The sequence below is a fragment of the Sciurus vulgaris genome, assembly GCF_902686455.1.
Source record: "Sciurus vulgaris genome assembly, chromosome: 10".
NCBI classification, from domain to species: domain Eukaryota; kingdom Metazoa; phylum Chordata; class Mammalia; order Rodentia; family Sciuridae; genus Sciurus; species Sciurus vulgaris.
The window spans coordinates 59,066,405-59,091,317 of NC_136470.1; the positions used below are offsets into that span (position 1 = coordinate 59,066,405).

Here is a 24,913-nt window from a genome sequence, read left to right on the forward strand (position 1 = left end):
TGTTTTGTTTCATTTTGTTTTTGCAGTGCTGGGGATCTAACCCAGGGCCTTGTGCTTGCAAGGCAAACACTCTACCCACTGAGCTATCTCCCCAGCCCCTAGGTCTTGGTTTTTAATCCAGTCTGCTAGTCTTTGTCTTTTGATTGATGAGTTTAGGTCATTGATATTCAAAGATATTGAGATATGATTTGTATTCCTGGTCATTTGGGTTTATTTCTAGTTTTTTAATTTGAATTAGTTTCTCCTTTGGTTGATTATTCCCTCAGTGTAGTTCCTCCCTTTGCTGGTTTTCACTTTTTTTTCCTCACTTCATCCTCATGGAATATTTTGTTGATAATGTTCTGTAGTGCAGGCTTTCTACTTGCAAATTCTTTTTTTAAATTTTTTTTTATTTTTACGGACTGCATTTTGATTCATTGTACACAAATGGAGTATATCTTTTCATTTCTATGGTTGTGCATGATGTAGATTCAGACCATTTGTGTAATCATACATGTACATAGGGTAATAATGTCTTTAACTCTTGTTTATCATAGAAGTTTTTAAGCACACTCTAGTTGTGCAGTGTGTGCTTACTGGGCCTGTATTTTGGGCCAAATTTGAGTTTGCCAGGAATTGGCCCCCTCAGCTGTGGGCCTCCACACAGTGGCTGCAAAATTGTTCCTTCTTTTGTCCTCCACACAAAGCCTGGAGAGATGGTGGCTTCTTTCCCTGCACACAGATATTGTGCTGCAAGTCTTTCAGGTTTGCTGGGCAATGTCCTTGATCTCGAAATGCTCTGTACCCAGACACACCTTGGGCCTCCCAATGTAGTTCCTTGACTCCCTTATCCCTCCACTATGCTCATGGCTGGATGACTCTGGCTGGTGCTTCCAGCCCCACCATGACAGTGGCTATACTACTGGGGATTTCTTCCTTATTTTATTATATCCAATTTCCTGAGTCCCTAATCTGCTTTGAGTGTCCAGTTTTAAATTCCAGTCAAGTCCCCCTGCATATTTTTATTCACCCACCTTGCTGAGAAACTGACTGTCTGCTTCTTTGGTTTCACTCCATAGAGCAGCCAGGAACGTGACCTCCTCTATTCCACCATCTTGAAAACCTGCTGGATATTAGATTTAAGGGGAAACAATAATGGAGCTTTGTTGTAATATATCTTACCAGCACTCAAATACATGTGTCTGCATAGACAAATGATGTGTACCTAAACACTTGGAAAGAGAGGAAAACAATGGACAACCTCAGGCTTCTTGGATATTGTAGAATAAAAGTATACCTTTGTTTAAAATCACCATATACCGGTGGTTCACTTTATGCTTTGACTATAACCCTTGCTGCTCTGTCACTACAACTTATTTTTTAAATAGACATGTTTTTTTCTCTTCCTCTCTTCCTGCTCCTCCCTAAATCTCACTCCTCCCTAATCCCAGGGAAAACAGGATTATCTTTCTTTCCCATCCTATGCAGAATTATATGTCCTTGAGCACACACCAACCATAAGAACAAAATAATTCAGACTTTCAGGATGGTACCAGAAGATCTCAGAGATTACTATCTCCCAAATTAACAAGTGAATTACAACTCCAACAAAGAACATGTGAAATGTAGCCTTTGAATCACCTCTATAAAAGCCTGTAGTTCCTGCTGATGGGTAGAACCACAGTCTTTGGGACAGGAGTCCCCTGTATTTCTCTTTTGCTAGCAAAGCAATAAACCTTTTTCTTTTCCTCAGAACTGTGTCCTCATTATTGGATTAGCATCAGGGACAAGGACAGAGCTTTTGGCAACAACCAGATAGCAGTTTGTTTGGAAAACCTTCACAGCACATCTTAATCCCTTCCAAGACACCATTACAGTGCAGCTGCTGTAAAACCAGGAAAGAGTCCATTACACCCGGAAAAAAGGATCAAATTGGGTAAGTGCCTCAAAACTATTACCCAGATTTTGTCCTAATTACTGCATCATAGATAAAGAGAGTTCCATATGGTCTACATGATAGGTCATAGAAGTTCACTTACTCACAGTCTGATGGTGCTCACACTACCCATTCTACTATGTAGGAGTCTAAATACGATTTACCCGAAATTTCTTTAACATGGAACAAGTCCTTGAGTTCACAATTAGATAAAATTTTATCAACAAATACTCCTAGAAGATGGAAAAGATATGTTTTTTGCTATGATGCAAAAGGCTTGTATCTTATCGATTTGCCAACCAAAAGTGAGCTAGAGAGGGCAACAGGATCACAAAAGCAAACTTCCATTTTCAAGTCAGAGTGGGAGAGGACTAAAAAAGGGGGAATGGAAAGAAAGGAGTGAAAGGAAATGAAATACAAAAAGAAAAAGAAATGAAGACAGACCTCAACAGATCAGTTGCTGCTATATTAAGCAACAGAGGGGCATATTTTCAAGGGAAAAAATGGCAGTGGGGTACAACAAGGGTCTGAGTTTTATAGGGTTAGCAGGGCCAGGTCATGGGAGGAGGTGGTCAGTCACTTTTGGCTGGCTTACTTTCAGCAGGCAGGGGGATTTGGGCAGAAAGGGAGATTGCAGCAGGTTAGATTCCTGAGCTCCCTTTTTTCCTGAGCGTTTTGTTTCCTTCAAAGAGAATATGGGTGAAACCTCAAAATTCTGTTTATAATTTCGCTGAGAAAGGACTTAGCCACATCTTGGACTTCATTGTTCCCTTACTATATTGACAGTGCCTAAGTTTTATTCTGATGTTTAAGCATCCTCCTATCACCTCTTTGTTCATCCAAAGAAGCCACATTAGAGCCATCAGCTTCAACCTCTGATAGAAGCCTTTGAGAAACCTTTTACCAAGTCTTCTGGGAGAAGCCAAGGAACACTCCTAACACAAAGGCCTGCTGTGATGCCTATGACTAGGATTACAGAAATAAGCTCTGTACCTGTACCCTAATCCCTTACGTGGACAGAAACAGTTGATCTATAACAAGTGTGGGAAGGTAGACACCTTAAGATCAAACACATCCATCCCCTTTAAGTACAAGTGAAAAATTGTTTTATCAAATCAAGAAGCTTTTCATAAAAACCTACTGAAATCAGAGTTCAATCATAGAAAGCAATAGTTAACAGAATTGCTTCAAATTAGAGGCAGCATATTAGATTCAATACTAGATGGAAATGGTGCATCCCTAGATGCATTCAGAAATTCAGCTGAAGGCTGGGTATGTAACTCACTAGCAGAGTGCTTGCCTAGTGTGCATGAGATCATGCATGCAAAAACAAAACCGAAACAAAACAAAAAACCTAGAACATGACCGATAAGAAATAATGGGGCAAAAATGATACAACCATGAATGAATATGAAGGTCTGCATTATTAAAATATGTAAATATTGTTAAAAGACACCATGGAACCTCAGAAATCAGAATCAGCAACATTTGGCCACTCATTCCAGGGTGGTTTTTGCTATGAGGGCATAAGTCCTTGTCGGATACGTTCCTTTAAGTCTGGCAGCCTCCAATCAAAGTTCCACAGAGGACTTAACTTCCAAAGAGAGGGCTGGGAATCTTCAAATGCAATATAAGTAATGTGATCCATGTAGTTAATGACAGTAAAAACTTTGTTCTGAAAATTTAAATATATATATATATATATATATATATATATATATATATTCACCATCACTTACCTATTACATCATTATCCTACCACAATTCATTCATCTAAAAAGTAACTATAGCTCAGAGGTACATAACTAAAGAAATAGATATCATTAGGGAAAGAGAAGATATTAATATTGGGAAGGAAGATTACGTGGAACTTTAAAATTATCAATGGATTGAGGGCTGAGGATGTAGCTCAAGGGTACAGTACTTGGCCAGCAGGCCCTGGGTTTGATCCCCAGCATTGCACAAAAAGAAAAAAGAAGGAAAGGAACAAATGGATTGAAAACTATCTTCATGGTCAATTTGTATAATTCAGATCAAAAACATGCTTTATGTTAAACTATCTCTCTCAATACCCCAATTGATCATTCAATTCCTTACTATACTTTGTCCTAGAAAACAGCTTAGAAGTGTAATGGTGGTTCACTTCACCTTTTGAATATAACCCTGGCTGCTTATTTTAAAAGGGACACATTTTTCCCTCTTCCCCTTCCTAATCTGTGGGCTAAAAACAAGAATGAGATGTCACCGGGAAGATCAGGGAAGTGACTATTTGCCAAATTAACAAGTGAATTTCAACACACCATCAAGGCAGGGTGTACCTGGAACCCCCTGTCAGGGCGCACACAGAATATGACCTCTGAATAGCTTCTTTAAAAGTCCTCTGTTTTCCCTGATGGGCAGAATCACAGTCTGTAGGTCAGGAGTCCCTGTGTTTCTCCTTTGCTAGCAAAGCAATAAAACTTCTTTTTCTCAAAACCGTGGCCTAGTTATTAGACTGGCATCAGGGCCAAGGACCAAGCTTTTAGTAACAGGAGCTTATATCCACATTTTAATACGATCTTCAGGGAGAAATTTCAATGTAATCTCAAACATTCTGCTATTACCAAATTGAGCCAGGTTTGTGAAGTCCTTCCACATGTCTACTTGAATCTCAATTCAAAGGCAGCTTTGCAGAGGTTTCAAAGACCTCACATTTAACTTATTTTCATTTTCCTATCTGAAAATATACCCTTATATTAAAGGAAACAGAAAATGGTTCTTAAAAGATATTCAGCATAGCTGAAATAAAATGTGCTCCCTAGTGTGGATTACAAAGAAGTCTAGTTCTTACCTGGCAATTTGTTCACATTGGGCTTTATGAATCTCACAAAATGAAGTGCTATTGATTTCAGACAAGTCAACAATTTATTTAGGTTTTCCTAAAATAACATCTAATGAACACAAAATCACTTCTCAAGTCACTAAAAATCCTCAGAAATGACTCCAAATCTATCAGTTTAATTGAATACATAACATCACACCAATAGTAAAATGAGGAATGCATTATTTCTTGCTTATCGAACATTATTTCTTCCCTATGGCAAGTAGGGATTTATCTGATATAGTTCAATTGTGAGTCATTTCCACATGTTTTGAAGTTGATGGCAATAATTTATAAAAGAGCAACAAAATGGCTTGTAAAAAATTCACTTCTCAAGTTTTTATGTTTTTAGCAGCAAAATCTAAGGATTCTGATTTGAGAGATTTATTTGGAGAGTGAGTGATACAGGGTAGAGCAGGGTAATTAAAAAGGCAATGGTACTGACTCAGCTTTAGTCTTATCCCTGCGGAACCTGTGAGCAGCAATGCACCAATTGCACCCAAATGGTTCATTTTTGAGGCAAGGTAGGGAACAAAATCTGTCACAGAGCAAGAAGATAGCTTAGCTTCCCATTTGGTCAAGAGCAATTTTGGCAATTTGGATATATTATGAGCCAATATTAATATCAGTTGGAAGATGGGTACTGGCTGATAAAGGTGACCAAGGTGAGGCACCAACACTGAGTGTTCTTCTAAAGCTTTAAGAATGCCAAGATAAACTTCAACTTTTCAAACTTGGTCAAATTCAGATACTTTATCCAAATCGGAGTTGTAAAATTTCAAATGAGTAATAACATATACAGACTGTGAGGCAGTTAATATACAAGTAGATACAATAAAAAATTACTTTATAGAGAGATTCAATCTATTGGAATGAAGCTCCTTTCTTGTGTTTCTTCTCCCTGGACTCTAGAGCTTAAAAAAAAAAAAAAAAAATGAAGAAAACATTTTTTAAAACTCTATTATTTTCACAGTGTCAGACCTGTTGATTGAAACACAAATTGATCAAAGTTCTAGAAATTATATGGCAATATATACCAAATCATTCAAAAATATTTATTTCAAAACAAAACACCTATCTATTGGCACAACTGTGCAAAGTTACTCACTGAATCATTTAGTCCCTGCAAAATATGAAGCAAAAATTAAATTAATCAACAAGTGTTCATCAATAGGAGATTGGTTAGTTAAAATTTGAAGAAATGTGCATACAATGAAACACTCTAACTTTTAAAATTATGATGTACTTCCCTATAATTAATATGAAAAGAATTTCAGGACTTAAGAGAAAAAGTAGGTTACGAAGCCACATTTTGTACATATGATTATGAGGGCAGAGATGTGTTTTTAAGAATAGCCGTACCATGAGTGACTATAAACATAAAAGAAATCTTGGGAGACATATTTACCAAAATATTAACAGTACCAATCTATGTGAAACTATAGGTAATACTTATATTCCTCTTTCTAGTTTTTTTTTTTAATATTATCTACATTCTTGGTAATACCTATGAATCACTTTCATGATTTATTAAAAAGTAAATTTATTTTCATTTTTGTTTTGAAGCAAAAGAACCTATGCTATGCCAAACTGTCCTATAAACATTTGTGTACTGATAACTCACTAATATATATAACCACAGCAATGATAAATCCATAGGAAACTTGGAGAAAATGGGCCTGCTATGAACATGAAAAACTAAATAATTATTCTCTGAGCATAAGTAGCAACAATGTATCCAGAAGCATAATCACTAATTTCCTTTGTAGAGGCCCCAAGTCCTCTAAGTCAACCCTTGACCTTTTTGTATTATAGTTTTTCCATCTACGAAGAATAATATCACTTTCCATTGAATTTTTTTTATTTTTTATTTGTTCTAATTAGTTGTACATGACAGTAGAATGCATTTATACATTTTGACAGATCTTATATATAAATGGAGTAAAATTTCTCATTTTTCTGATTGTACATATTGTAGGATCACATCAGTCATGCAGTCATTTATGTACATGAGGTAAAAATGTCTGTTTCACTCTATTATCCTTCCTAACCCCATTCATTCGTCTTCCCCTCCCTTCACTCCCCTATACCTAATCTAAAGTAACCCTATTCTTCCCTAGCACCCCGCTCCCTTATTGTGAATTAACATCTGCATATCAGAGAAAACATTTGGCCTTTGGTTTTTTGGGTTTGGCTTATTTTCCTTAGTACTCGGATCCTTCAGGAGAAAATATGGTTATGCAAGCAATTAAAAATGTAACTGAATTAGAAACGTGGAGGCAAATATTTACAGTGCTTAAAGAATAACAAAAAGAAAAGAAAAGAAAAGGATATTGTGGACAATTTTTCTCTTCTAGTTACACAGCACATACCCCAAAGAGTTAGAAAATGATTTCTCTAATTCTCTGCCTAAACTACTCTCTGACCTCTTATGATTAGAAAATTACTCAAATGGGAGCCATAAGCTTATGTGGCCACTACCTAACAGACTTCTCAGAGGCACTTGAGAAGCTATTAGAATTGGGCAAATGCACTGCCTGAAGACTAGCAGAGTCCAAACACAAGAGCTTCCATTTCGTAATCACCTCTCAAAGCAGGCCCAGAGGATTTCAGGCATTCTCCTGAATTATGTCATCATGTGCTAATGAATCTAGAAAGTGCTAACTCCTTTCTCCATTCCCTGACCACCATGGCAATCAAGAGTCCCAAATTAGCCTGATAAGAGGCTGGGAGTTCACAGGAAGCTGGGTATAAGATAATAGGAGGGTGAGGACACTAAGACGTGAGAGTACAAGCCCCTTTTAAAGAACAGATGGTGTACTATGCCCCACTCTTACCATGAGGGAATTTGAAACCAAGCTAGTCAGATTTTCTATTATCCCAGAATTTCCATTTTAAAAAGGAGGAAGGGGAATCCACAGGTACAAGTGAAATCTTTTGAGTTTTTAAGCTGTGTCAGTCAAAGGAAACTTGTTTGAAGGACAGGTTCTGTTTAGAAGCTATCAATCTCTGACCTTTGTAGAGCTTCTTCCTGTGGTTAGTGTTACTCCATCTGCAAGGTTGGCATTAGCAATTTGGGCTCAGTATCTTCAAACCCATTGTATAATTATGCAGCAGTGTTCCTTGAATCATAAATGCATGTAGCCTGTCCATCTCTCTGTTGTCTTTGTTTCTGGGAAGCAGGGAATCAGACCAAATTTGGGATACCTCCCCTGAATTGGGAGCAATGTTCTCCTACTGAGATTAGAAACTAAGTGCTGTCTGTCCCTCAAAGTCCCCAGGGATGTCAAACTGGCAGCAAAGATTGCCCCTTCTTCATGTCTGTGTAGCACAAGCCAATCAAATCTGCATATGTGCATTTCCTGCCTTTTTTCTCATTTTCCTGCCTCTGTCACTTCTTCCCTATTTCTCCTTTAAAAGGTCTGCTCATCTTTTGGGATTTCAGAGATGCAATGTTTAAAACAATAAGTTTCTTCCATCTTCCTTCAAAACTGGCTTTGAATAAAAATCACTTAACGATTTTACTGTGAATATTTCTGAAGCAATGAGCATTATAGCCTAGCCCCTTCCTCCCCTGGGCATGTACTGATGATACCTAGTAACAACAGTCAGTGGAATAGACAGTAGATTAGGAAACAGAAGTCTTGCTTTCTACTTAGACTTGCCATTTAGTAGACTCATAAAATTGGAGATGCCATTCTTTTCTCTTCAGATCTTATTCCTGTAAGACTGGGAGAAAGTCTTCTCTGTTTATATCTGAAAGGGTCATTCAAGGAATAAGATAATTTATCTAAGAGTATATTGTAAATGACAAACTACCAAACAAGATAAGTTGTCAGTGGTCAATAAATATTTATGGAATGTCTCCTAAAGAGGCATTTGCTACTTGCTAGAGGCTACAGTTGAACAAATCATAGTCCCTAACCTCAAGCTTAAAATAACCTCAAGTGTACACAGTTCTGTGAAAAAGAATTATAAGGTTCTTGAGGAATATATATAAATATATATATAATTTGACTGGTCCATACATCTTAAGTTTGGTTTAAAGAATTCTCCATACATACTGAACTATAACCTAATTTGATATATAAAGACTGCAACCTACTCTTTTAACAAGTAGTTGAGTCATTTTGTGAAAGTTGAGGCACCCATGAGTTCTACTCTGAGGCTGAAAAGACAAGAGAGATTGGCTCACTACAGTCAATACTGATGCCATTTTCAAAAAGGCTTGCCTGTAGTCTATTGGAAGACTTCTGAAATATTGCCACCATTTCATTAAGAAAGATTTTGTTCTTTTTAAGCCAACCACCTTTGGAAAGCATCCATTTCAGTAACAAAAGGGGAAATTACATGAATTAACATGGGAAATTGTACATTACTTTAAAAAAACCCACAAATTGTATAATTTTAAATCAGTTTGATATAACAGTACTGAATAATGATCCAGAATTCCATTGGCTGCCTAAAGATTTTCAAGCTTTACCATTTACATTGTTAACAGAAAAAGGGAAACAAAAAGAAAAGGAGAGGAGACAGAAGATAAGTAATGGAAGAGAGAGAGGGGCAAGATAAGAGAAGGAAAAGGAGAGGGAAGAAGAACTAAATGTTATTTCCACTATAAACAATTCACACCATCAGTTCTTCATAGATAGACTAAATAAAATGATCCAACCATCCCTGATCACTACATAGTGATCACTCAGAAAAATTAGCAATTACAATGGCACTTTACTGTAAATATTATCACAATTAATATTCCAGGCTATCAAAGAGGAGAACCATAAGCGTATCTAAGGACAGTTTGCAGGACAGTTTGAAGCATTATTTTATTCTTTATCAGTTCTCTTTCTGTTTCACCAAGAATCACTAGCCAAAAGTAGAAAATGGGGGTATGGGCAGTCGTGAAGAAATGACAAGAGGCAGTGGGGGTCATTAGAAACCTTTGTTGGCCGAAGTTTGGAGCTCACTACTTCACACTGACTATTTCTTTATGGAAGGACAAAATACTCTTCAATAAAAAGTTTGATTGAAATCACTCATTCACACAATGTCAAGTTTAAAAAAAGAACAAATAAGAAAAGAAAAAAAAAAAAAAAAAAAAAAACACCCAGGTCTTTCTGCTGCAGTCTTGCTTTGAGTTGGGCTGACAGAGTGGATTTTGAGATTTTTGACCTCTGTGCACATGGGATGCTATTGTAGTATGGGTATTTCATTTCCTGAGTGCTAAAAGTCTACAATACCTCAGTTCCTGCAGAACTGAGATGTACTTTGTTTTTCTCTTAATTCAACCTAAACTTTAAATATGATCTGAAGATTTGGGCTGAGTGTAAAGTCTTTGTTCTTTTCAAGCCAACTGCTGAAAAGGCGGTTTTGGAAAGAGAAACATTTCAACAATAAAAGGCGGAGGTTATAAATTAACATAGAAAATTGTACATTACTTGAAAAAAATCAGAAATTGCGTGGGTACTTCAATTTTAAATCAGTTTGATGTAACAATATTTAACAGTACTGAATGATACTCCACAAGTCCATAGTGCGTCTCAAAGATTTTCAAACTTTATCATTTATACTGCAAAAGAAAGAGAGAAGCAGAAAGAAAAGAAGAGAGCTAAAGAGAGAAGTAAAGAGAAAGAGGGGGAGAAGAAAGAAAAGAGAGAAAAAGGGGAAATTCAGGGCTGGAGGTATTCTGGTAATACCTACATAATGGATGAGTTCAAAGTGAGCTTCATAGTTCCCTTTTTTATCAGACTGGGCTTCTGGAAATAAGTCAACTGTCCAAAATGGTTATCAAGGAGTTTCTTCTTGAAAGTCATGTCTGTAGCCTTAGGAAACATGCATTCTCCTTCAAATATGGAGAGGAGGCCCATGGGCCCCTGGAGATAAGCAAAGACAGCACGTTTTTTAAAACTCCAGGAAACTGTGTGTCCAGTGGGGAATTAGTATGAATTCATTCCCTAATAATTGAAAAAGGAAAGAACATTCACTGCATGTAACTAGCCAATCATTCTTTCAACAAGTATGTACTAAATACCTACGATCAATACTGACACCAGCAGGAGCTGCTGATGCTGCAGTGACCACATACTGTCCTCAGGGTGCTTACGTTCTGGAGGAGCAGACAGATCACAGCCAAGTAAACAAAGATAGAACAAGAAAAAATAAATAACTTAGTCTCATATAACTTCTCTGAAGATGCAAAGTAAAGGGAGACAATACAGGAGGAGCAGGCTGAGTGAGTTCTATTTCAGATGGGGGTGGTCAGGGAAGACGTTTCTCACATGAATGAGAAGAATAACCTGAAAAAATGTGGGCACAGGTATTCCAGGCATAAAAAAGAAGAGCACAACAGGCCCAAGGCAGAAGCACACTTGATATATCTGTTGGAACCAAATATGGACAAAGCACAGCTAGCTAGACAGAGTTAAATACAGCTGAAATCCAAAGAATTCATAGGCTGTGGTAAGACATTTGGACTTTAAATGTAATGGGAAGCCTTTGGAGACTTGTAACATGAAGTGATGTGATTTTATTTGTGCTTAAAAAGAACCATTGATTTAAAACAGGAGTGGGCAAAGTTCATTGGTAAGTCATTAACTGACAATGTTTTTTATATTTTTAAAGGGTTATAAAAAACAAAAAGAATGTTGACAGAAAACCTTATGACTCTTTTAAGGAAATTCTTCTCTAAAGGGTCATTGAGTCTCTTTTACATCCTTGCATTCACTCAGCCACTGTGGCACTAAAAGCAGTAGTTAACATGTACAATAAATGAGTGACAATAAAACTTTATTTATCAAAACAGATGGCAGGCTCTATCTGACCCACAAAGTCATAGTTGCTGACCCCTAATCTAGACTAGTCGAAGTGTGGAAACTCATTAGAAATGTGATGAACTTTGAAGGTAGAACTTGCACAACTTCCTGATGGATAGAATGTGGGGTGTAATAAGAAGCTTTGGGCCTGAACAACTGGATAATGCTTACTGCCATTAGCCAACATGCACATACATATACAAAAGGAAACATGCAGAGAGAAAACAGGTTTGGGGGACAAGGAAGGATAAAGGAATCTTATATTTGCTTATGAATTTTTATATCTATTGATTCACTTATCTACTCCACAAATATTTTTGAAGTACCTTTTATGATCAAATCATTGAATTGGATACTTTGGTTTAAATGAATCACACATGGGTCTTGGTTCCAGAGCATCTAACTGAGAAGACAAGACAGACAGCAAAACAGACAAAGAGAGGCACAGATAAAATTTCATAAGCATTCCAAGGTATAACAAGCAAGACAGGACATGACCCCTTGCTCCAAATTTCATGATTTTTTATCAACTCTTTGTATTTAAGAACCATAGACAGTCAGGTTCAGAAGAGACATTAAAGGTGTGATTGAACTTTCCTAACAGAGCCTTTAACACCCTTCAATTCCCTTCCAAAAGGCTTTCTGGAGAGAAATCACACTGACTCTTAGTCAAGGCCCTGGATGGGTAATGTATTAAAACAAAATTTGTTTGAGTTTAAAATTATTTGTTCTAAATTATTCCATTGGAGCCATATAAGTAGATCTAATTCTTCTATATGGTGGTTCATCAGATATTTCAAATCATATTTTCTATCTGTCTGAGTCTCTCACTCTAATATATATATACACACACACACACACACACACACACACACACCATGGCTTTCTACCACTTTTGTATTTTCTTGCAGACAAAATAATGGTACAAGATGGACTCCAAGCCTCTAAGAGCTCACACCAGCGCATCAGCTGTTTAATTTATGAGAGTCCTTCTTTCCCTTCCCCTCTCTCTCCTTCTTTCTTGTTCTTCCTTCTCCTTCCATTCTCCCTCCTCCTCATTTCTTACTTTGCCAAGAAACTACAAGGTGGTCAGAAGCAGGATAGGTGTTTATTTCACTTGGAGTACTTTGTCTTCACTTAGAATAGTTCACCTACTTGCTCCCTGCATCATTCCCCACTTAGAAGCTTGGGAGGCAGTATGGTACTCATAACTCATCAACCACTATTGCTAGAATGTTGTTCAATACACTTTGAAAAAATGCTTTTAGAGGCTTAGAGGCCACCTTGCACCATGTATTTTACTACAGATCTGTATCCTCCAGTGTAAAGTAGAATGAATAATTTTAAAATTTTAGCATCTAGAAATGTACCTGTTAACAAGAGGGTAGTGGCAAAACCTCACAAGAAGCAACAGCTCCCGCCTCAAGCAAAGTCACTTCCCACACATGAGAATTTCTATTTTCCTGTTCCTCAGTGAAGCCAACTTCCCCTTTGGGATGAATGGAAGTTTTATATGAAACAAGCATATTTCATACTTTAAAATATAACAAGGACAACAACACTGAAAAGAAAAAAAAAACTTCTTCAAGCTCTTCTGTACTTATCAAGTTTTCAGAAGGTGTAGCTTATAATAAATATGGGGTTCTATAGCAAATTCATTTCCAAACACATTGGCAAAAGAGTAATTATGTTCTGCCCCACAGCATCAGTTGTCCTATGTCCTCTCTCTCTCTCTTCAAATATTATCAATTCTGCCTTTCCTTCTTTCTCTTGGTCACTTTCTCACAACTTGCATTTCTGCTGTCCTGGATCATGACCTCTTGATTTCTCACCCATACTACTATACCAGCTACCTACCTGCTTATCATTAGACTATCTTCCCATCCCAGATATCATGTACAAACATACCAGATTAAACACAAGCAGATCTGACTTCTCCATTATCCAACTCAGACCCTTTTAACACCCATCGCCTTAAAATCAGGTATAAATTAATTAAAATCCCTTCACAATCTGACCCTCCATTTTTCTTACAGGTACTTCCTCTGCATGTTCTTTGCTCCAACTAAACTACCTGACATTTCAGAAAATGTCTTTGCTTTCCTGTTTCTTTGCCTTTGCTCTGACTTGTTTCCCCAACCTTCACACTATCTTCCTATCTTTACCTGCTAAAATTACATCCATTCTTTAAGATCTAGGCTAAATTTAGCACTTCTCTGTACCAGGCCTCTCTAGATTCTTATAGGCAGAGGTGACCTCTGCTCATCTCTAGGCCTTTCTTTTGTCTATGCCTTTTATTGCATTTCTATTACACTTAACAGTTTTAAATGCATTTCTCCTATTATTAGACTTATTTAACTGCATACTACCTAAAGGCAATCACTACTTATAACAAATGTTACATTTTCTATAGTATTTAATTCAAAGTTTCTATAGTATTTAATTCAAATTGATGTGGGTGCATCACTGCAGTATGCTGATTTTAAGTCCTTTGGGTATAGACCGAGGAGTGGGATAGCTGGGTCAAATGGTGGGTCCATTCCAAGTTTTCTCATACTAGACAAAGGGGCCAAAAATATGCAATGGAGAAAAGATAGCCAGTTCAACAAATGGTGCTGGGAAAGCTGGAAATCCATATGCAGCAGAATGAAACTAAACCCCTATCTCTCACCCTGCACAAAGACCTACTTTTGGGAGACAATATTTATACAATGCCAAGATGCTATCAAGGTTTAAGTATTTCAGAACTTGATTTGTAATAGTTTACGCCAGGGACTACTGACATGGAAAATCCCTACTGCCTGATGGCATATCACTGTATAAAAATTATCAAAAGTTATTCATGCTAAATCAGTCAAAAAAAGGTGAATAATATACTTGGACACAAAAGCAAGTAAGATAAATACTGAAGTGAATTTTCTCTTAAGGATGGTATAATTCTAAACTCTTAACTTAAACCCAATCCTGTGAAAGTATTTCCAAAAGAGTTGAATTATTGGAAGAAGGACATAGCCTTTCAAAGTTGCTATACTGAAGGAGTAACAAGTTTTTAAATGTATAATTTGGGGTGTATTTGTTAAGAAGTAATAGTTATGATCATATATAAATATAAGTATGTAATCTTTTAGATTTGTAAATTATTGACAAAAGTTCCAAACAAACTAGAATATTTCAAGTAACAAAATAAGTATAGATTTACAGCGTATACATGAAAGAAGGTCATTATTAGCTTGTAGACCAAATTAAATATTAAAATTGGCATTAAAATATATTTTTATTTCAATATAAGATAGACATCTTGGTAAACTTAAAAATATAAAACTTTTATGCGTGAAAATTCCTTTTCCTTTTACACAGAATAGGCATGCTATAAGACATTTTGGACATATTAATTTTTTTAGTTATTTTGTAATTTAAAAAACTTCCCACTAATTATTCTTTTATAAGAACTAGGTATCTAGATCATTAATATTAACTATAAACTTTCTTCATAGATCTCAAATCAGCATAACAAATCTTTTCAAATTATAGGATCTTTTCAAGAAAGGTTTTGCTATTAATATTCCTGAACTGAATTTCTACTACGTTGTGTTTTTTTTTTTTTTTTTCCATTTTATCATATCAGTAGAAAATATAACAGGAAATTACATCCACTTTGGAATAACTGATGTTAGCATAAATGAGGAAAGAACCTTCAGGTCAACTAAAAATAAACAACATTCTCAGACATATCACAATCTGAACAAACACTACATCCCACCTTTGTGCTTGAAAATAGTATCTTGTCATAATGAAAGTTAAATCTGTCCTTCTGAGGAACTCCAACTTTTTTGTTTAATTTCTAATCAGAAAACTACAGCTTGTAATGCCACAAAATATTTACCAGATATTGGTTCGTTCGCTACTATTTTTAATGAGCTAATAATAAATTCATTATCACTTTTTTCAACTCTGCCTGTCCTCCTCCCACTAAGTTCACTCGATACAAAATAAATAAAATCAACGTAGTATCCACTCCTGTTAGGAATAAATTATTTTAAAGGAAGATTTAGTCTCATCTAAAGCCTAATAAATAAAATTGATAGGGTGCTGACTGATAAAATCTGAGGCCTGCAAAGGAAAACGAGAGACCAGTCATCCTAGATACTTCTTGACAGGGTAATTGAGAACTAAATGTGACAGCATAGCTAAAGAATTTTCAGAAGGTCAAAGGCTTTGGACTGCCCAGGTCTGTCTCCAAAATTCATTGCAGATCTTGATTATAGCAGAAAACAAGGGGCATGTAGCTGCTAATATGCTACTGTGCTTGCTCGTGTGGACAAAGTCATGAAAAAGACCACCAGAACTTCTGTAGCAAATCTCCTTAGTCTTTCCCAGAGCATGGGGAAATTTTTCAAAGTCCAGGGACACACTGAATTTAGAAACTGCAGCTAATTTACTAATAAACCATAAAGTACTGTCATAAATTACTTAAACTAATTGGTACTTGTCCAATTAAATGAACAAACTACATTCTGCAAGGTAGTAGCCTTGAGGATTTATGGCAGTTGTTTGTTTGCATGTTAATTTGCCAAATTTTGCTAAGCCTCTTTGAGTCCACACATTCACTTTATGTTAATCAGCCACACTCTACAGTGCTCATATTTTCAGTTCTATGTTTTTTCCAGTCAAGAATGTGGCCACTTTTAATCTCAACAAGTCTCCTCACATATTAGTGGTGGACGTAATGCACAAGCTGCAAATAGAGAGCCACAGTCTGCATTAGAAATAACGGAGTAATGGGAACCAATGTGAGAGTTTAGCTAGAATGCCTTGAGTGCTACACACAAGGATCATTAAGAGAAAATGTGCAGGATTTTCTGGCCCCATTTCCTATTCCCTGACAGAGGCTTATGCCTGACATGGATCAACATGTCAAACAGAGATCATTCTTAATGGAAATGGACAAGGGAAAAAAACATACATTACCTTCTCAATAAGATCTATGCAGGCTTGCAAATCCAGACCAAAGTCAATGAATACCCAGTCAATGCCTTCTTTCCTGTATTCTTCTTGCTCCAAAATAAATGTATGCTGATTGAAGAACTTTTGGCATTTTTCATTGATAAAATTAATGCAAAGTTGCTCAAGGCTACTTCAAAGACATGAATATGGAAGAAGAAGAGGTAAAAATAAAATAGAGTTCTAATTCTGAGAATACACATTAAAGAGAAAATCATAACCATTATCATATGATGGGAAAAAGACTTAGACAGCAATAAATGCTCAAATAAAGTCTTACCTCTTCAGTCTTATATCTGCAAACTAAAGATTATTACAATAAAATAATACTTAACATGATTGTAACTTAAAATCACAAAAGATCTCTTTATCTGTTTACCTTTATTTAAGACTGAATTAAGACATTAAATTCTTGCAATAATTTTAGTAATTCTCATTATTATTAATATTGATTGCAGCTCTTTTCCAACCAATATAGCTTTTAAGGTTTACAAATGATAATTCTTATCATGCTTTGACCGTATTTTCCCATGTTTGAATCACATTTTCTAATCTATTTTAAATATACATTGATTTAATTCTTACCATATATACTTCCATCAAGGATTTCAAAACTACTAATGTCAAGCATGTTAATGAAGAACTGCTTTGACAGTTTAGCCTCCAGGACCCTGTCAGTACATGCCACCAGTCACTTAAGCATCCTTTCATATATTGACTTCGACAAGGCACCAGCAACACAGGCTACCTAGAAGTCATCTTGAAAACACTTCTTTACCTGACAACAGTGTTCATTTTAATCCTGGGCATCTATCAGAAAATATGATCTAGTCAAATCATTATGTATTCATTGACCTTCTGTGGTTCTACCATTACGTGGCATGCAATAAGAGCAAAAAGAAGCAAAGAAGGAAGAAACAAAAAGGAAAGAAGGGAAGAAGAAAACAGTGAACTAGCTTGTTGCCTTCCTACCAAAAGCACAGACCAGAGACTCATATTTCTATTAATAAAGAATTATCTGGGACAGGGTGTGGCAATGTGCTCTTAAAGACCAGCAACACCACATTATTTGGGAGCTTGTGAGAGATGTAAACTCTTAGTCCCAGTTCCAGACTCATTGAGTCAGATTCTGTACTCCAATACTATCCCTAGCTACTGCCTACTGTCAAAAACTCTCTCCTTGAGCCAACTTTAGTTAGGTAAGCTTACCTTACTTGCTCTGTCTTCAGCTTGACTAGCCCAGCTGCAGCAAGAATCACTTTAGGGAAATTTTCCCCAACCTTGATATCATGTTCCTCATAGTTCAAATTTTATGTGTAAATTCTTAGCCTACCTTCAGCAGGAAACCACAGCCAGCTCAGCAAGAATACTCATATCCTTGAGGTCTCCTCTTAGTAATTTTCCATCCACTTACCTCTTCCCACCATTCTTTGCCTACAAATCCTCATTCATCCTGGTTGTATTTGGAGTTAGGTCCAATATCTCTCCCCTATTACAAGACCTGGATAAAGTTTTCCTTACCATATTTTTAACACAACACACAATTATAGTTGAAAAGTAGTTTTATGGTGAATTAGAAATCTGTGATCCCTAGACTTTGTTCTGTTGCTACTGTTGCTGCTGCTTACAATTTGTATAGCTTTTGGCAAGCGACTACCCTCTCTGGGATGCAGCACCTTCTTACGAATGATGGATTTGAAGGTTCTTTCTAGTCTTTGCTTCAACTCTACATTATATTAGTTTCCATTGTGGCCCTCATCTCCCTAAATGGAGAATGGTCTTTTGTAGCATCCTTCTGGCTCAGATTCTCCTACTGTCAAAGTGAGGCTGCATGTCCCTCCTCTGGAGGGCTATGGCAAAGGCTCTCATGCAGCCTACAGGGCACAGATTCAATTTCTGTGCCTGGATGATGCCATATAAATGCATATCCTGCTTCCATAAGGAAAAAAGTGCTACTGTAGGAGCAGGTTTCTGATAGACTCCAAGTAGGAGTGAATTTCAGCTGGACACCCTCCAAGCCAGGAAACAGAATTTGCCCCAAAGTGTAAATTGCAAAATAGGCCTATCACATAAGGACAGCACCCACAGTAGGGCCAGTTGGTGTCTGATTGTGATTTAATTGTGAGTCACCTCTCTAATCAGTTATCTTGAGTCATTGTCATAGGAATCCATAAGTTGGGCAACATCAGTTCTTAATTATGAGTGTAAAGAGCCCAGTATACAAATAAAATATAAGGAAGATTTTCATCTTCTGTTAACACCAAGGAAATCACCCTGTCTACAGCAGTCAGCTTGAAACTTAAAAAAAAAAAATGACCAACTTGTTTATCCCTTTTTATTCTCTAAATAGTCAAGAAGTTGTTTGATCAGGAGTGAGGAGTAATAGAGAAACACAGGAACAAAGTCTGGAGAGATAAGCAGAGGAAGACTGTTATGGATTGGATATGAGGTGTCCCCCAAACTCCTGGGTTAATTCAGGAATATTCAGAGGTGAATTATTATTGTATGAGTGTTGTAACTTAATCAGTCCATCCTAGTTTGAGGCAGGCACTCTACCAACTGAGCTATAACCCCAGCCCCGTCCTAGTTTGAATGACTGGCTGGTAACTGTAGGCAAGTGGGACATACCTGAAGAAGGTGGGTCACTGGGAATGTGAATGGAAAGGTACATCTTCCTTTCAATCTCTCAGTCTCTTTCTCTCTCTCTCTTCACCCCCCCCAACCCTTCTTGGAAAAAAGGAACTGAGCAGATTTCTTCTGCAGCTGCCCTTCCAACATGATGTTCTACTTTGCCTTAGGCCCAGAGAAATGGAGTTGACCAAGCACTGGACTGCAAACCTCTGAAACTGTGGGCCAAAATATACTTTTCCTCCTCTACCTTGTTCTGGTAGGGTGTTTAGGTCACAGCAACGAAAAGTTAACACAGAGACATAGTATAATGTCTGCTGAGTGAATTAATGAAACTTATAGACCAATATACTTCTGGATAAGTTATCATTCTAATCATTTCCATCTTTTCTGACCAACAGGGGAGGAAAGAAGGAGATAAAAATACACCTCCACATTTCAGGATTAAATGGACAAATTTCTTAGCTCTTTTAAACATAACTGCATAGAAGACTTTGATTACTGCAGGCAATAATGCACGATAGAAAACAAAAACAAACAAAAATGAAATGGAATTGAATAGTCAAAATTTAACCACTTTGATACTTAACATTCACCTGTAAGAAAACAACAAAATATACATCTCTCAGGGTTGCTGTGAGAGCTCCAATAAATGAGAGAATGTAAATTTCTTACCATAACACTTGGAATTGGTTTCCAATAAATAATATTTTCACGTTCATCCCTTTTCTATTTGTTATCACTTCTTCATGCTTACCTAAGTATTTACTAGCAGTCAATCAAAGAGTCTAAGCAGTCAATCAGAGAGTCACTATCTTTATATATTGGAAGTATTAATAAGGTCTACTTTCTGGCTTGTTATTAGATTGAATTAGGTTCACCATACAAATCCCTTAGTCCAGCATTCATAATAAGTAGTCAGTGTTTACTGATCATTGTTATTGTTTTGCCATCATTTTTAATCCTTTTAAAATTATATTTACTTATTTCTAATAGAGTTATAAGTATTATAGAATCATTAAATACTAGACCTGAAGAAACTTAGTTCTTGATAATTAGGTATAGAATTTCTCATCTTGGGAGAAGCACATTTGGAATGTGGAGGGCATCTTTTGACTGACACAGTGACTAAGAATGCTTCTGTTATTTAGTACATGGGGGTCAGGGATATTAAGCATTTACAAATATAAAACACTATAATCCATGAAAATTGTCCCATCTTAGTTGCCAAATACCTCTCCATTGAGAAACAAAAAGTCATTCAACCTCTTCACTGCAGAGTTCAGAGAAATGAAGATATCAAAGTAAGGTAGCATTAAAATTAGAGCTAAACTTTGTATAGATTGTTAATACTGCAGGAATTTTCCCCATCTTTTGCAAATGCCATCAACAAAGCATACATGTTTCTATTTTTAGTAATAGCAATTATCTCTATGAATAAGTCAGCAAACTTCCTAAGAAAAGAAAATCTTATAGTATTCTTTCTTATTCTGTCTCCAGGAAAAAGAAAGAAAATGAGATTCATATTGTATGTTGAATAATAATATATTAGCTTACTTAGTGTGATTATAAAGGCTGGAGTGGTAACTCACTCCCCTAGACTACAATATTAAAGGGGTGAAGGTTTGATTTTAGACCTCTTATGGGCTCATTAGTTTTATAAAGAAAAAGACCCTGTTCTATAATCATGAATGTCATGCATATGCATGTTACGTGAATGTCTAAGAAAGCAGGAAACTGCCAAACACCTCTAACCTCAATGCTGAGAAATAGCTCAATTATTGTCCTGCTGAACATGGTTCAATTTCCACTCAATTCAGTGTATTTTAACATTTAGCAATTACTGATTTCAGGGAACTGTGATAGATGCTGAGATACTCGGATGAATTAGACAAAGTTCATGGCCTCAAAGTACTTAGGTCACTGGGAAGGACAAAACTATAAAGAGATAACTTCAACATAGTATAATTAATATTACAGTAGAGGTTGAATTATTGGTTTTACAAAGTAAGCTAAGCTATAAAATTGATTTTGTTTAGTTGTCTAAATGTTTTAAATGACAGACAAATTAGATACCTCAAATATAACAAGGGAAACAGTTCAATGAAGTCAAAATAACTGTCTTCTATTACAAATTTTTTCATTTGTCAATTCCTTTTCAGATTTAAGACATATGTACAGTAATACAATCTGGAGTGTTTCATGACTACTAGCTGAGTGTCCTTTGGAATGTTAACTATATTTCCTTAGCTTCAGTTTCCTCAGATGGAAAAACACAGTATACCTGCCCTACTTACCTCTGAGTATTATGAGAATGGTAGGATACAATACCTAAGAATGCTTTATACATGTTACAGATTTCAAAGACAACTGTCACTTCACCATACCATTCCCTCTTTCAGAAGATAATTTGATCAATTCTTACCTATGGAAAATGAATGAAAGCGATATTCCCTCTACCCCGACACAGTGGAGATGGCTATCCTTCCTCCACAGATTATCTTTCCCCCTGTACAGCAACTTTGGAGGCCCCATGTATTAGTTGGCATAACTACAAAATAGATGAAAGTTTTGCCATATGTATTGGACTTGGTTGAGTAAAAATAAATCTTATGTTGTCATTGAGATTTTAGTATATGTATATTAACTGCAGCATGGCATATAATATACTAATACATTTAGCAGATATAAATTATTATTTTGAAATATATCAGCATATAGGACTGATCATATTACCCAGCACCCCCTGCATTAAGAAAAGGCCTCAGGATCAGCAGTCCTCAGAACATTTGATATTTTTTCATCATAATAACCTTCTGTATGCCAAGTAAAACTTACATAACCATCCATCTCTCATGTCTGTTCAATTCCCTGTTCCTTCAAATACTAACTTCAATATATGTTCTGAAACACTTTCTCAATTAATATGTCACCATGTTTCTGTTACTCTAAGTAAGTCAATATGCCAAATGGTTAAGGAATGCCAATGTATCAATTTTATTCATATCAGGAATCAATAGCTATGAAAGATTCTTAACGGGACAACTAAGATGTTGATTACAACACATGAGGGGTTTGCTTACATCTGCAAAGAGACTTGTTACCTAAGGAACAACTATCAAAACATATATTGCAGAATAGAAAGGCTCTTAATTGAAGAGTTTATGATATGGTGTGCATAATAAATCAAAACCTTTGGAATACTCATCACAGTAGTTCTCATGTTCTTTTTTTATAGAAGCCCTTATTGCAGTCATTCCCGGTAGTTGGAAAACATACAAGTACTACGATTACTATAAGATGATGTGATTATAACGCCCCTGAAATATCATCCTACCTGTTCTGTATTTGGCTTCTAGAAATATATTCATTACCTACTTTGACTTTAAGATGGACCAAGCCCTTCACCAACTCCAGAGTCACTGCCTTTAAGGAAAGCAGTTTTGTCAGCACCTGGTCATTAGAAAAGAAAAAAAGAAAGTAAGAGTGAGAAGGAAGAAAGCAGTATAAAACTTCATTACACGATAGCCAACAAAATACCTGCAGTGCACAGTCACCACACTCTGTGGCCAGCTGCTCACACGACTGTCCCCAGGATGCCTCTGGCTTCCTCTCCTTCCCCGGGGAAGCCCACAGGGACATTCACCTCCTGGGACCTCCGGGTCCCTTGCAGCCCCACTGCAGGGTGGGGTCACTCTACCCAAAGGACTGAAGGATGGGGTATTTAGATCACTGTATCAAGACAGATTACATCTTTGAAATAAATAATTAAATTGTAAATTTAAAGAAAAAGTTGTTTTGAGGATGCAAATGAAGCCACTTAGAATGGCTATAATATCTAAAAAGAACAACAATAAAAAAAGAATGGTTATAATTAAAAAGGCATAGACAATAAGAAGTGTTGGTGAGGATGAAGAAATTTGGAACCCTCATGTGTGCTGTACCCACAATAGTTTGATCGTTACTCAGTAGTTAAACAGAAATACTACAGGACCTAACAATTCCATTCTTAGGTGTATACCCAGGAGAAATGAAAACACATATTTACAGATAAAAATATTATACATAATATTCCTAGCAGTATTATTTATAATAGTCAAAAAGTGAAAAAATGCAAATCAATTGGTGAATAAGCACAATATGATATATTCATACAACAGAATAAATTCACTATAAAAAGGAAAAGGTAAATCTATGATGTGGCTGCAGTTTGAAAACATTACACTAAGTGAAAGAGGAAACAAAAGGCCACATATTATATGAACTCTCCAGAATGAACTGATCCCCAGTGAACAGCTGGGGAAAGGAGAGAATAGGCAATAATTGCTAATTGGCACAGGGTTTCTTTGGGGAAGTTGAAATCTTCTGAACTTAGACAGTGGTCACAGTTGTAAAATATTGTGACTATAATAATTCCCCTGAACTATACACTTTTATTGAATAAATTTTGTGGTAAGTGAATTATTTTTCAATTTTAAAAAGAATCTATTTCTTTATAGTGGTCCTTTTTTAAAAAGAACTGTGTGTAGGACATGGAAAATCTCATCTTTAATTATTTGCTTTTTCCCCCTCCTGTGTTTATGCTTGTAGATTATTTTAGAGAAACAAGGATTTGGGCAATGGAATTTGATCTTCCAGGCAACCACCAATTGACACAAGTCTGGATACCTGCCCAGTATGTATCAAAAACCTTTCCTTTTCCTGTGAAGTCTGTTTACTTCATAGTGCCCTCTGCTGCCCAACAGTAATACATACACTCCCACAAAACTAGTTTTATAAAACAAAGCTTTAATTTTCTTAGGAAAGAAGTAGAGAAAAATAAGTGTTGCCAGAAGAAAATGTAAACGAGCTTCTATTCTACTAAGAGTTAAAAATGACAATAATAAGAAAAGAATGCCTCAGGCAAAAATTATAAACATATTTCAAATTGTTGATTATTTCAATTATTGCACAAAATAAATATTACACTCATCTGAAAACTCTCTGCTATGTCTTCAATTTTAAATAAGTCCTGAGATACCCCAGTTTATCTATAATAGTCATTCTATACAATGTTTTACCATAGAAGCTAAACGGTCTTTCTTCACACACAAACACACACAAAATTTCTTGAGTAATAATAATAAAGAAGGAATAAAGTAAAAAACAAAACAATTGGGAAATCACATATCATTTGTTATCATTTGTATTGGCAATATCAATTTCATTTTGGAGGCCTTTACAATGTTTCACAGAGGCTTAAACAGCTTTTAATGTTTGAATTGCTTATTAACTAAAATCAATTTATATTACACATGCATTTTTATAAGCTACATACCTATTTTATATTAGCTAATTTATAGTGGCAATGGCTTGGGAACTTGGTAGCTATGAAACCTTTCAAAACTCAAACCTTATTTGGTAAGAAATGGAGAATCAAAAATGGAGCAAACATGCCCATCCTATGCTGAGATGTCCCTGCTAAGAGAGCCAGATCTGGAGACAAATCCTGCTTATCTAAAGTTGAGAATTCAGTTGGTCAGAATCATATACATTTTGAACTGGAAGAGATTTTAGAAAGCATCTAATCCAATGTGAAAATATTTTAAAAAGAAGGAGAAACACACGTGCCTGGTCAATCTGAATGGAGATGGAGTAACTGATGATGTAAAAAATGAACAATTCCAATTTCTGTTCAGGCATAAAAAAGAAAAGAGT

The 24,913-nt window shown here is 36.1% G+C and overlaps 1 pseudogene across 1 annotated transcript in view; it reads right to left on the reverse strand.

Moving 5' to 3' along the window:
• The window catches only part of LOC306637632 (myosin-15-like), a 51,228-nt pseudogene that overhangs the window by 20,366 nt on the left and 5,949 nt on the right, over positions 1-24,913 (reverse strand). The window contains exon 2 of the transcript in view: positions 22,554-22,669. The product of the transcript in view is annotated as a myosin-15-like (transcript). The remainder of the gene's footprint in view (positions 1-22,553; positions 22,670-24,913) is intronic.